The sequence below is a fragment of the Lissotriton vulgaris genome, chromosome 3_2 (genome assembly GCF_964263255.1).
Source record: "Lissotriton vulgaris chromosome 3_2, aLisVul1.2, whole genome shotgun sequence".
In the NCBI taxonomy this organism is placed as follows: domain Eukaryota; kingdom Metazoa; phylum Chordata; class Amphibia; order Caudata; family Salamandridae; genus Lissotriton; species Lissotriton vulgaris.
Genome location: NC_141690.1, coordinates 44,231,267 through 44,245,402, shown reverse-complemented (window position 1 = coordinate 44,245,402; position 14,136 = coordinate 44,231,267). Strand labels below are relative to the sequence as shown.

At 39.7% G+C, this 14,136-nt stretch overlaps 1 pseudogene; it reads left to right on the top strand.

Annotated features, from left to right (window-relative positions):
• LOC147725318 (transmembrane protein 115-like) overlaps positions 1 to 14,136 on the top strand; it is a 104,479-nt pseudogene that overhangs the window by 64,639 nt on the left and 25,704 nt on the right.

The window sequence follows — 14,136 nt, the reverse complement described above, 5'->3', positions numbered from 1 at the left end:
TTGTGTCATGCAACATGAGGTAATTTTAGGAGTAAAAGAATGTAGTAGTAGGAATATTAATTAAACCTGCTATACATTGCGCCTGATGTATATATTTTATATTTTGTATTGTCCAATGTAGTACGGACTTTCTACCCATAACGGAGTGACTTGGAAGCAAAATATCCTTGAAATTGCGCCAGTCAACTAAATTTTAATGGTGAGTGATCCCCCCATTGCAAACATGCACTGTTAATAAGTTGGTTTCTGAAGAAATGAGGCCCAAATGTGTTAATATGGAATAATTATAATTCCCCAGGGTCATTGATGATACCCACAAACTGAAAATACGGTGGCTCCTCCTGGTAGTCCAAGATCAAGTATATTTATCTTTAAAATCAGGTACTGAAATTTATAGTACATATAGAGAAAATGTCTCGTCTTTTTTCTGAGGCATGTAATACAATCTGCCTTGATTATAGATTGAAATAAGGTTTTTGCGATAAATCCATAGTGTTGAGGTAAATTGAAAACATCGCACCTATGTATTTATCTTATCCAGGGACATCACAACTCATAAACAGAATCCAGAAACAGGCCCATGAATTTGAAGGCAACAGGGTTCTGAACCGAAGCAAACTATGTCCGGTGTGGAGATTCGCTCCACCTGATTTAAGGTATGCGTGAGAATGAAAATTCTACCATTATATCCACAAACAGAGGTTCCAAACTGGGCCTCATGAGCATTGGACTATACAGTCCAAGGGAAAGGTAAACACCATTAGTTTTGTTCAAGCGTAGGGACGCATAGAATAAGGATCAATGTGTCACCAGAATGGGAGGAGTACTTTAAATCATATGGGTGCAAAAGAATTTGCAATGATGAAATACCAAGATTTTGTGTTAGAGATTGATGCCCTTTGTACAAGAGATGTCTAAAAAACAATGTTATAGCCGGTATAGTTGTGACTATTTACAGTCTTTAACTATTAGGATTCTGCACCAATGTAAGAAGAGTAACTCTGTGTTTTTTTAAATCTTTTTAAATCTATCTAGAATCAGTCCTGAAGAAGGTAGACAAACAGAATACCGACTTGTAATTCTTTGTGGTTTTTAAATCATTTTTTATAAAAATGTATAAACATGTTTTTTAAATATTGTATATTGAATAATGATCAACTGTATTTTGAAGTGCAATAAATGTATAACAGAGGTTTACGAAACTTACGGTGTGGAAAACATCTCCTTTTTAATTGTTTTATTTGTGTTATTCATTAAATACCGCAGATTTTAATGCTAATGTTTGAGTTGAATATATAGTTAAAAAATAGGCCTTTTTCTAAAGACTTGGCATCTGTAGATACATAGGAATATCAGTACACAGAATTCGCCTCTCCAGTTGAAATACGCTTTTAGAAGTTGAGATTCACTTCCTGTAACTTTACCTTTCCCGCCGTATTGATGGCATGCTGTTCTTAGAATAAAATACTCACTACAGAGTGCACTTAATAGAAGTGTGACACACTCCTACATTGTTTTTTTGTGTGGGGACGCCCTTGTCCTTTTTTACTCTAACGTCTTGCGTTAGTTTTATCGCCTTACCAAACATTGGGCGCCATGTAGTGTAGTTCCTATTTTCCCAATAGGCTCCGTGCATTGGAATAACATAAACAGCAGTGTAGATGTAGGACTGAGGTCTTCTAGGTCTCTACTGACTATGTTAGACTTAATTTAGGTTTGCGCCAGCTAGCTCAGAGGTCACTGGAAACTTTCTTGAATGAATGGGGAGAGATCAGCTTCCCTGGCTCAGACAAGAAGGGATTCAGCTTCCGACAACCGCATAAACATGACAACTTTGCTCCCTCAGAATAAGAGTAAATCTCTAGAGTCGTGTGAATACAATAGACAGCTATTTCACTCAGTCAGATGTGCGTTCTTAGTTTCACCAGAGTGCAGAGAATAGAGAGACATGCGTTTTCAATAAAAGGTATTATTTATTGAGCAGTCTTCCTTCTCATGCAAGAGAAATTAATTACCACAATTGCAATACGTAATATAAAGTAAAGTACGTACAGTAAAAGGAGTATTATGAACTAATACTGTAAAAGCATTGATATGGTTTCTTAGCCATAAGACACTTTAAAATGGATAAAATATATACATACATATATACATAGGCTAAAGTGCTCAACTGGTGCTTCTAAAATACGCCTACCCAGGTGTACCTGACCTAAGCCTAATACGTGGGAAGGAGTAAGTAAGTAGTAGTTTAAGTAAAGTAGGTTTTGCCAAGAATCTGGTTCAAGAATTCTCTCTAAGGGTTTAGTCAGCACTGTACCTTGGGAATAGAATATGGGAGGTCTGGTATCTCTCTCTCAGGACTCGATATCCCAGTCACCCGCAAGGGTAGGCTGGAAACGCCGGAGCTGGATTTTCTCGGCAGGAGAAAAGACAGCGTCTTTCTCAGCGCGTCAAAGAGGAGGGGCAGCGTCCATGGGCTTTTCGCATCTGCTGGGCTCTCGGAAAGTAGATCGCTGCTCGGCTCCAAAACCACCACCGTGTGTTTGCTTAAGGCAACGTTGGTATATTTATACCTGAAAGGTGCCGAGTTTGACGTAAGGTTTGGACATAAGACGTCAATAAAGATGTCACTAAGAACTGGCAGTTCTTACAGTGCTCGCAGGAGTTCTATTACAAATCAAAACAAAGCAAGCAGGGATTTCCCAGGTTGCCGGAGGTTTGGTGTGTTGAAATAACTCGTTGTGCTTTCTAGAAATCTAAGGAGGTAGCTTTTGCCGTGCCTTGGACTGCAAGGGCAATCTACTGAAATATGGATCTGATTCTTATGCCATTATAGGGATATTATTGATTATAGCCGTACAAGGGCATAAAATGGTAATATTGATTCAGGTTCCTAGATAAAAACACAATAATGGAAGCTTTATTTTAAGGGCAAACAAACTAAGGAATGTCTAGAGTCGTAGATTAAAACATTTCTTGTGTGACACCAATTGCATGTAAGGCGATAGGGTAGGAAGAGGCGTACACCGAGATAAGTAAGTTTTTCATAGACAGAAGAACAAATGTAGTAACTAGATGCAGCCATAGGGAAAGTTTGAGAACAACATTACATGCTGCTTCCAACTGAACTACTCAACTGACGTCTTTCAGGCATTTCCAAGCACAGTCACATTCTTCAGCTATCACAGTCAATATGCCAACTCGCATTTGGTATTCCGTAAACCACAATTTACCACAGATGGTCAAAAAGGAATTGCTGTATTCACCCAATAGCCTCCTTTCACGATGAACAGTTTCCGATTTGTGAATATGTTTAGCCTCGATGCATGCTATGTCAATCAACAGTTTGGAAATCCATTTAATGACTATGGGGCATATTATCAAGACAGGAGATAAAATTATCGCTGCTTTATCAGCAGAAAACTGCAGATAAAGCGGCGATAATGGGCTTGATGATATGCTCTATGGAATTCCAATCGAAGCCCATGTTAGATGTCTTCACATCTAACATGGGCTTCAATTGGAATTCCATAGAGCATATTATCAAGCCCATTATTGGCGCTTTATCAGCAGTTTTCTGCAGATAAAGTGGCGATAATTTTATCTCCTGTCTTAATAATATGCCCCCCAATTCTTTAACTTCTTAGGTATTGGTAGTGAATGGACACGTGTTGTTCTTAGAGTGGAAACAAATTCCACATTTTGTTTACACTTCCCCTCCGAAATATATTATTTTGAGGGGAACTGAGAAAGAAAGTGTATACAAATGCACAGCCTGTTCACTTTAGGAAAATGTTGTGAAATGTTATGTTATGTTATGTTATGTTTGGGAAAATACCGAATTATCAGTGGCAATTGGTTCTTTGGAGTTTATGCGATTTTGTTCGGTTTCTTGAACTCCTGTGTAGATATGCATAGTTTACGTTACATTAGCTATTCAAAGGTTTAATGAGGTTTATGCAAACTCGAGGCACAAAAGAGTCTAAGTTAAATATTGAATAAAACTCACCGCTAGACACATTCTGGTTACAATGCACTGCTTCGTGAAAATAAGGGCATCGCGCCACCGGAAAATCACTTTTTACGACATTTCGGTGGCGCAATGCCCTAAACCATATTAATGCTGCTTTGTAAATATGGTACCCTTTCACACAGTTAAGAGGTGTTCCTGAACATCATCTGCTGACACCGCAGTCCATCCCTCTCCCACCACCATCACAGCCCACTGCCACGGTGTTGTCAGCAGTAGCACTTATGGGAATATCTACAAGGAAATGGTGCAGTGTGGTGCTACGGCAACTTTTGCAGTTCTGCGCTACATTAATATACTCCTCAGTCTTAGTACTGTGTAATAAATGCAATTCTAGCACATTTCAGTAAACATAAGTATGTTCACTTTTATGTAATGTTGTATTTGAACTATATTGGGAGCACAAACTGTTTTGATATTTTCTTCCCACATTTACCCCTTAAGATATTAAGTATAATTAAACCCTATTCTAATGAGGTAGTCGTCGAAATATGATATACATATGTAAATGAAATGTAATGTGTACATATATTGTATTTCTCTTGCGATATTGTCATAGATAGTGGGGCATATTACCAACAACTAGCGATAATTATCGCTATTTTGGCTTAGCGGCAATATTATTATCGCCGAGCTCTGCCGATTTTTATCGCAGATAAACCTTGCTATTATCAAGGTTTATCTTAAAAGCGATAAAAATCGATCAAATGCATGAATATCGCTGAAAAGTCAGCGATATTCATGCATTACCGAGCTAATGCTCTTAGCCATGTTATCCACCTATCATTGGATAACATGGCTAAGAACTGCTCTGGGCAGGCGTTAGCTTTTGGAGATATTCGCGCTTAGCGCGAATATTTCCAAAGTAGGTAATAGGAGATAGAGATGTTAGCGACTGTTTCCAGTCGCTAACATCTTGGCACGCCCACTTTGCATGTCATTAGCGATAAATATGGCTGACATGCAAAGTGGGCCCCAAGATGATCGCTATCTCCTACTAGCTGTCGCTAACTGGTGTTAGCGACAGCTAGCTAATAGGGCGATTAAATTATCACCACTTTAGCGGGAAAAATTCCTGCTAAAGCGGCGATAAGGCCCTTGGTAATATGCCCCAGTGTTCTTAAAAAATAAGCATCATACATACTATGCATAACTACACTAAGGTAAATATCTACACTATTGTTAATATGCTGGTCGTTACCAAGAGAAGCCCGATTAAATATCTCCTATGAACACACAGAGGCAAAGAAAAATCAATTGAGTGTTGTCTGTATTTCAGCCTGCAAGGTCAATTTTACATTTTGTCACTGTGGGCGCAGATTGCACTGTTAACAATTCTGCATATAGGCCCACATTCATCATTGTGTCATTTTGCATTTCTTAATTTGCGAAAAATAAGGAATCGCAAATTGAGAAGTGCAAAATGCTATGCATCATTTTTTTCGGTATTTCTTTGTGATTCGGTAAAAATCGCAATTTTTACCGAATCCCAAAGAAATACCGAATTCTTAAGTTAGTTTTCGCAATTCCCATTGATTCCTATGGGCCAAAAGGCCCATAGGAGTCAATGCAAATTGCGAGTGGCACTTAGAAAATTTCATGGGTGCAGGGGGGGTCCAAAGGACCCCCCCATGCACCCCTGACATGTATTTTTCGCATCATGTTGCACACACACATGTCCTAAGGACATGTGTGTCCGTAACATGAATGTTGAAAAAAAAGCATTTTCAACATTTTGAACACTTTTTCCAAATTTACCGAGTGGTTCAACCACTCGGTAAATTTGGAACCCTAAGTGCGAATTTTCACTTGTCAAAAGTGATGATGCATTGCTTTTAAGAAGTCGCACATCTGCGACTTCTTAAAAGCACCCGCAATTTTAGAACTCGCAACAATGTTGCAAATTCTAAAATTGCTTCATGCATCCCAAAAAGCACTTTTGCATTCGCAAACGGCCGATTTTAAGGAATCGCACCGTTTGCGAATGAAAAAGTGCTTGATGCATGTGGCCCTTAAAGTAGTACTAAAGAGTCGCAAATCCAATGCTTTACTGTGCTCAACATAACGAGAATGTTTTGTTTGACATGAGTGACGCTCTAGGTCTAGTGATGTTTTCTGTTTCCTTTTTTAAGGGGGTTGGCTTGCAAAACCTGACAGCAACTCATCTTTCCTGTCCCTTCTGTTCATCACAGACTTTCAAGTGTGACCTTTATGATTTATTGAATGCTATGAAATTCGGCCAGTTCTGTGGTCTTGTTTGCTATGTAACATTTATAAAACTGTTTTGTGTTTCTAGTATTCCTGGACAGGCCGGATTTTACTGCTATATACAATTGAAGGCTGCTTTCCCAATTCCTTTCGGTGGGGTTACTGTGTATATTGTGAACGTGGTATTTGCTGTGTAATGCATAGTATACGGTATTCATTAGATTTAGGGCAAATGTTAACTTTATCATGCTATATGATTTCTATTGACCTACTTGCTAGTTCATTGTTATTTGTGTTGTCACACCACAGTTGCTGCGCAGTTTCTCCATCTAGAAATGTGTAAAGGTTCACAATTTTGGGGACGAGCTAGAATTTTCTCTCTAAATTCTTCTAGAGCAGACCCCATGTTGGTCAGCTTGCCAATCTAATAATTTTGTGTTTTTTTCTACTGTCTTCTGAGCAGTCTTTCTGACAAATGTTCTTTACTAGACCATATTCGGCTCTGGCTATTCATTGGTTTAGGGCTTAGTTTCCAGTGCCAATGATTTATACATTTATTTCCATTTTTAAAATTTTGGTTTGAATGGACCAACCGATGCCCTTTGTTTTCTTTATTCATTGTACATTTTAATGCCTTCTTTCTTAAATCTTGTCTCATTTCTGGAAAATACAGTGTGGATTTCTTGTGGGTGTTGCTGTAATTTGTATGTAGGGCTCTCATCTTCAAAGACTGACACAGAGGCCAGATCCATCAATCGGCTCTTTTGAAAAATCGGAGATATCATTGTAGTGATGGAAGGATGGTGAGAGTAGTTGCTTGAAGAAGTAATTTATTAAGTATACAGTACAGGTATTGAGAAGTAGAGCAGATATTGAGCTCAGTAAGTTAGTCAGTAATGAACATAAGTAGGCAATACTGAACTTTAAGGGTTGACGTCATCATTTACCATTTGAGACCTGTAAATGTAGACAAAGAAAGTCACTAGAATCATCTATAAGGCAACAATACATAGTCACCTCTTTCCTAGTACAAAAGCTCTCCCATCTCTGGGTAAGACAAAAATTCTCATGCCAACACCATGTTCAGAATCCTGACTCTAGTTTCATCTTCCTACATTTATCAAATAGAAATCATTTTGAGTAATCTATAAAGCAATCTATTCTGTCGTGCCCTGGAATGGCGATGCAGAAACAACTTATAATATAATATAAGGCATTGGAACTCAGTAGGATTCTGGTGGGTGATAATTGGGGGAAGCAGGTTTTGAATAGGGACATTTGCAATAAAGCCTGAGAGTTTACTTTAGAAAAGAATGAGTTGTCCACATTTCAGAGATAAACACTTAAGTACTTAACTATGTTTCAATGAAGCTTTTCTTCTCTGGCTTTGCCAATAGAAATCACTCATCTGTGTGCATACAGCAGACAGCCCTGATTTTTCAACTGTTTAATTATGAGGCACTTTGTGCATATTTGCGATTCCTTCTGGATAAATTAGGTCTATTATCACACTGACTTGTACTTGTGATTCTGCTTTCTGGTCCGCCCTAGTCTTTGACTGTTTGATGCGGAGAAAGCAGCTATTCTTTGGCTAATCTATTTCCTGTTTCTGGCCCCACTCCGTAGTTAGTGCTCCAGCTTTCACAGCTAAAAATGCTGATGCTGGCCTGGACGCACAGCATAGAGCAGACAGCCCTGATTTTTTAACCTTTTAATTACAAGGCACTTCATCCATATTTGCGATTTCTTTTGAGTAAATTAATTTTAGTATCACAATAGCTTCTTCTCTGGCTTTGCCAATAGAAATCACTCATCTTTGTGCATACAGCCCTGATTTTTTATCTTTTTAATTACGAAGCACTTTATGCGTATTTATTTATTTATTTATTTAATGCATTTTTATATAACATGGACTTCCCCCGAAGGTGTCGGAGCGCTGTACAATAGAAACAGTTACCTTACATGAGAGAAATGGTACAAAATAGAACGTTACAAAAATAAACAAGAGACTAGAAGAGGTTGGGTAAAACCATAGAGGCAATAACACAATATCAAACACAGCAATCAAAGGTGGGGAATGAACAAGCAAATATTACAAATTTACAAAGATGAACTAACTTCCTAGAAGGTTCTGAGAATGAGGTATTAGTTTGAAAGTGTCTTTGGAAGAGAAGAGATTTGAGGTCAGCTTTGAAGATCTGGATGGAGGTGGTGGCACAGAGCAATGGCGGAAGCGAGTTCCGGATTCTCACTGCATTACCTAAGAATGATTGAGCCATCGATCTTTCCCTTTTGAAGGAGGGGGGCTCAAGCAGAAACTTTTTCACATTCCGAATAGGTCTCAAGCCTCCAGTCATTTTCAGTTTTGTAAATACTTCTTGTCTCGATGGGAAACCATCGCAGGGAAGACAGGATAGGAGTGATGTGGTCAATTCGTTTGGACCCTGAAATTAAGCAAGCTGCTGAATGGAGGACGGATTTGAGGGAGAGGTGAGATTTGGGTAGGCTAGTCAGAAGAGAATTGCAGTAATCCAGTCTAGAGAGAACTAGCGATTGGACCAATGTTTTTAGGTCTCTCTCCGGGAAGAACCAACAAAACACCCACAGAAGGCTCAGCTTGTAACGTGCATTTTTAGTAATGGAGTTGATGTGGGAGATTACGTTGAGTCTTTTGTCAAGTATGACACCTAGGGATTTAGCGCTGTCGACAATGATGGGTTTATTGTTGAGTAAATTCAGCTGATCCATCCAGGATTGAACAGGAGGAGGGGAGAGAGAGGTAGATAGTAGGAGGAATTCAGTTTTGGAGGGATTGAGAATGAGTTGGTAAACTAACATCCAGTTGTGAATAGAGTTGAGAGTAGAGTTGAGTGGTGAGAGGTCGTGTGTGGAAGACACCTTGAGGTAGATTTGAGTGTCATCCGCATAGAGATGGTTGTGGATCCCAATTTTCCTTAGGAGGTTCCCTAATGGTTCCAGATAGAGATTAAACAAAGTGAGTGCAAGGAGAGAACCTTGAGGGATGCCTTGACTTACCACCAATGGAGACGAAAGACTGTTCGTTATCTTGATCATTTGGGATCTGTCCGAGAGGAATGAGGCAAACCATTTAAGCACTGTGCCTTCCACGGTCATTCTCAGTTGAAGAGTGTTAATGTTGGTGTTGTGTTTAACAGTGTCAAAGGCTGCAGATAGGTCAGGAAGAATCAGAAGGCACGATTCCCCAGAATCATGTATATGCAGCGCATCATCAATCACTTGCAGCAGGGCTGTTTCAGTGCTGCATTTTTGAATGAAGCCAGACCGTAACACATCAAGGAGATTATTGTCCATAATATGTATGGAAAGTTGTTTTGCAACACATTTTTGTATGATATTAGAAAGAAAACGAAGGTTGGTGATGGGGGTGGAAGTTGTTCAGGTCGTTCGCATCTGCAGAGGTTTTATTTTAGAAGAGGGGTAACCTGTCCTGTTTTGAGGGCAGCAGGGAGGGAGCCTTGACTGAGGAAGAGGTTAACTAGCCTGGTCCAGTATAGCATAGAGCAAACAGCCCTGATAGTTTAACTCTTTAATTATGAGGTACTTCTTGCATATTTGTGATTCCTTTTGGGTACATTCATTTTAGTATCACACTCACTTATTCTTGCGCCACTGCTTTCGCCTCTGTCCCAGTCTTTGACTGTTTTTGAGGAGAAAGCAGCGATTCTTCGGCTAATCTATTTCCGGTTTCCGGCTCCACCACCTTGTTAGCGTTCCAGCTTTCATGGCTATAAAAGACGATGCCAACCCGGACGCTCAGCCGACTCATAAAACGGACGGACGCACGCACACATGCAGCAGTCGCACCTAAGGCAAACCCTTCTGAGCCAGTCTGCACCCATCCGCGCCTGGATGTCGCTAGGAACCAGGACCACTGGTCCACTGGAGAAACCAGGTCACCCTCTCAGCCAAATTTCCCACTCACTTGCTTCACCATATATGGGAATAAAACATGTGACTCTCACCATCAGCTCTGTATAAATAGCTTTCGTGAAATTTTGGAGGGCCCTATGGCTTGCCTTTATTACCATTTCCAAAGTAACTATACACCTTGATGCTACACAGGTCATGACACTAATTCCGTCATACCTAAATTTAACATGTAGGGTGTACTACCCGGCTGTTCCATCTTCCATGGTGCCTACTAATACACCATCTCATATCCCCCACGCTAACCATATTAAAACTACCATAAAAAGCTTTCTCTGTAATGTTAGCCAAACATTCCACTGAAGAATGGGATGTAATCACCTCTTTATCCCCACCATATGTTTTCTTACAGAAACATGACTGAATGCCAACAACTTACCAGTCATTACTTTACCCATCTCTGATTATCAACTAATAAGGCTTGAGAGAGACCTGAAAATTGTAGGGGGCATCACTATATTTTTTAAAAATCACTTAAAGTCTCATGGATTAGCTTACTTTTGGTATAAGCAATAGCCCCCCAGGTTTTGGCTCCAAATACCTTTTCTCTCCTGGGTGACTTTAACTACCACATAGAACATTTAGTCAACCCTACGGTGGTACAGCATATGGCAGATATGGAAACCCTAGGTCTGCACAAATTAGTAATTGCCCCTACTCACCAAGTGGGCCATTCACTGGATCTGCTATTCACCAATAATGAGGTTGTTACTTGCGAATCACCCACCCCTTTAATTTGGATGGATCATTATATAATCCCTTTTTAAATTCAATCTTCATTACCAACCAATTTATCAAAAAAGCTGAGAAGGCCGTGGTACTCACTCTCCCCAGACTCCTTCGAGAAATCATTTCAGCTTGCTGTTCCTTCAAGCAGTTCTGTTGTCAATGCTCTGATAGGTTTTTTTAAAACAGCCCTAATGGAGGCTTTGGACAAAATGTTACCTTTAAAAAAGATGCGTACTTCTAATCCACATGTCTCTGTTCCTTGTTATACGATAGAGCTAAAAACAGAAAAATCGTCTTGTAAAAATCTAGAGAGAAAATGCCGTAGAACAAAAAATCAACAGGACCAGGATCTTATAAACTTGCCCTGTCTAGATATTATTCTAATATTAGATCTGAACCAAGCATTTTATTACTAACCAAATTGAACAGGCGGGCAATGTACCAAAAGCACTTTTTAAGATTGTTCATAAGTTTACAAGCCCAAAACGTGTGGACAGCCCTCCTTAGTGTCACAGGAATTGTGTGACTCTCTTGCCAAGTTTTTTTCAAGAGAAAATCTCACAGATGTATTTAAATTTTAATACCCTGTCTATGATTGACCCTTGTGTCACTAGTAATACGACAAACACGGACAGAGCTGGGACACCCTCAAAATCCGGTTTCAACCATTCTCTTTGGAGTAGGTACACAAAACAAGTCCATCAGACTTATTCTGGATCTTACACTGGGCACACCTCTTCATTGAGAACGCTGCATTTGCGATCAGTAAAAAGGGAGCATTTTTAAGATATGCTGACTCACATATGAGCCCTAAAAGGAAATGGCCCTAGGTATCTTCAACAAAGAGTTAAAGCTTATGCTCCTATGAGAAGTCTAAGATCAAAGGATAAAGCCCTGTTGTTAGATGTGAGCAGAGATCCTTTCTTTACCTAGCTCCTGTCTATTGGAATATGCTTCTGCATATCAGCATGTGCCCGCATTACAGCCAATTTAAGAAATTACTGAAAGCCTCCCTCTTCTAATAGCGACTTCCGTTGGTAGATGCGGTCTGTTACTGTCTCGCAGGGCGGAGATGCCTATTTTGGAAAGTGATCTGCTCTCCCTAAAATATGTAAAAAAACAACAACAACAAAACTAATGAAGAACTGACATTGGACAGGGTGGTACGCTTAACAAAGATCTGATACGTACATTCCAAATTTTAAGTCACAATGGGCCAGACGTACAAAGCTGTTTAGTGGTTACAAAGTCTGTGATTCACCAAATGACCATATTAACGATCGAAAAATGGCTTTTACAAATGTACTAAACCCATTTTGAGATTTGGTAGGTGGTTACTGGTTCGCAAGATGGCTTTAGAAATGCATTACAAATCGCAATTTCTAAGCGGGATGTTTAGGATCCCTTCCAAATTCTGATTTAAAATGCTATATAACAATTTTCTGCAACCTTCATTCCGGTTGCAAACTGTTGATAGTTTACCCACCTCTCAAAGGAGGTGGTAACCCATTCACAAAAGGGAAAGGGCCCCAGTGGGAACCCTTTACCATTGCAGATGAAAAAAAGTTTTTTATGGGAGAGGGCAGTGGTGTATGGGGATCACTGGCAGCTGATTAAAAACTTTAAAATGGAAATTACATTATTTTTCCTAAAAACAGCCTTCTTTCCGTTGAGGAAAATTAGCTAAATTAAAAAAATAAAACTAGTTAGTTTAACTGCGATCACAGACATGGTAGTCTGCTTAACTCCAGCAGGCCACCATCCTGTGATGGCATCCAGTCAGCGTAAGAAGAACTTTGCAACCTACCTCATTAATCTTAATGAAGCAGGTCGCACAGCGACCTACTCCAAAATGTGAATTTATGGACTGATTAAACAGTACATAGGTTAGTTTGTGAAAACTGATTTAATTCATAAGAAGACGATGCACATTTTACAACTGCTTTTTGCAAATGAAATGTTGGAACACCTGTGTCATGGTCTAACCAAAAACGTTTTGCCCTTGACCTAGATTGTTGGCTGAAATTCGTTTTTGTTGGCTCTAGGACTCTGTGCACTGTACCACTGCTAACCGGTGTGAAAGCGCTTTTGCTCTGCTCTTTGGCTTACACCTAATTGGCATATTTAATTTGCTTACAAGTTCCTTCTAGAGTGGTATATCATATACCCAGGGCCTGTAAATTAAATATTACAGTGGAACAGCTGCCTTTATTGTGCCACCCACTTAAGTAGACCCCTTAAAACATGCCCCATGTCTGTCATTGCAGCCTGCATCCTGTTCAAACTACCAAATCGATTCAGCAATATAACTTCCTTGCCAACCTATAATTCCCCTTTTATTGCATATACATCTCCCTAGCGTAGGCCCCAGGTAGCCCATAAGGCAGGTTGCATTGTAATTACAAGACTGGCCATGTACTTTTAAGTTTTAATTGTCCTGGTAAGGAGAAACCCCTTAAAATAAATCTTACTACTATTAGGCCAAAGGCACCCAAAGGATAACAGTGGGTTGCCTTATTATACTTAATAAGAGCTGACTATGATTAGGAACAGGTAAACATACCATATTTAGTGTCTGAGAAATGTTAATTTAAAACCCTTGTTCATGGAAAAGATGGATTTTAAGTTTCAGTTGGAAAAATGACACCTTTAGAAAATTGGCATTTCCTGCCTAATATGGTGCCTGCAGCCTGTTGCTGGGCCAGAAGACTGGATGGCATTGGCAATTGGACTTCATGTATTCCTCCACGCCAGCCACAGAATAGAGGAATTAGGTGTGCCTTGATGGGCCAACATCGGCAGGACGGAGAGGTTGGAGCGGGGCACAGCCTCACTTACAAATAAATAGGCTATGCTCTGCCTTCACACAAAGGACTTGTCACCCCTATATTGTTCATGCAGCTAGCTTGGATCCAGGGAATGGAAAGCAAAATACTATAATCATTTGAAAGAAAATTCTTTAGAAACTTCTCCTACTTCAATGAAAGCACAAAGTATAAAAAATATGACCCTCAGACAGACACTTCAGTTCACATTCTGGACATGCAAAATTACTTCCAATGCACTGCATTCTGCTATGGCCTGCTGTGTACTCCACAAGACTGCTTCACTGCACATTTCAAGGACTGCTTTGCATGCCTGGAACATGACTTGAACCCTCAGAGATCTACACTGCTGTGTGAGTCATGTCCCACTTCTTG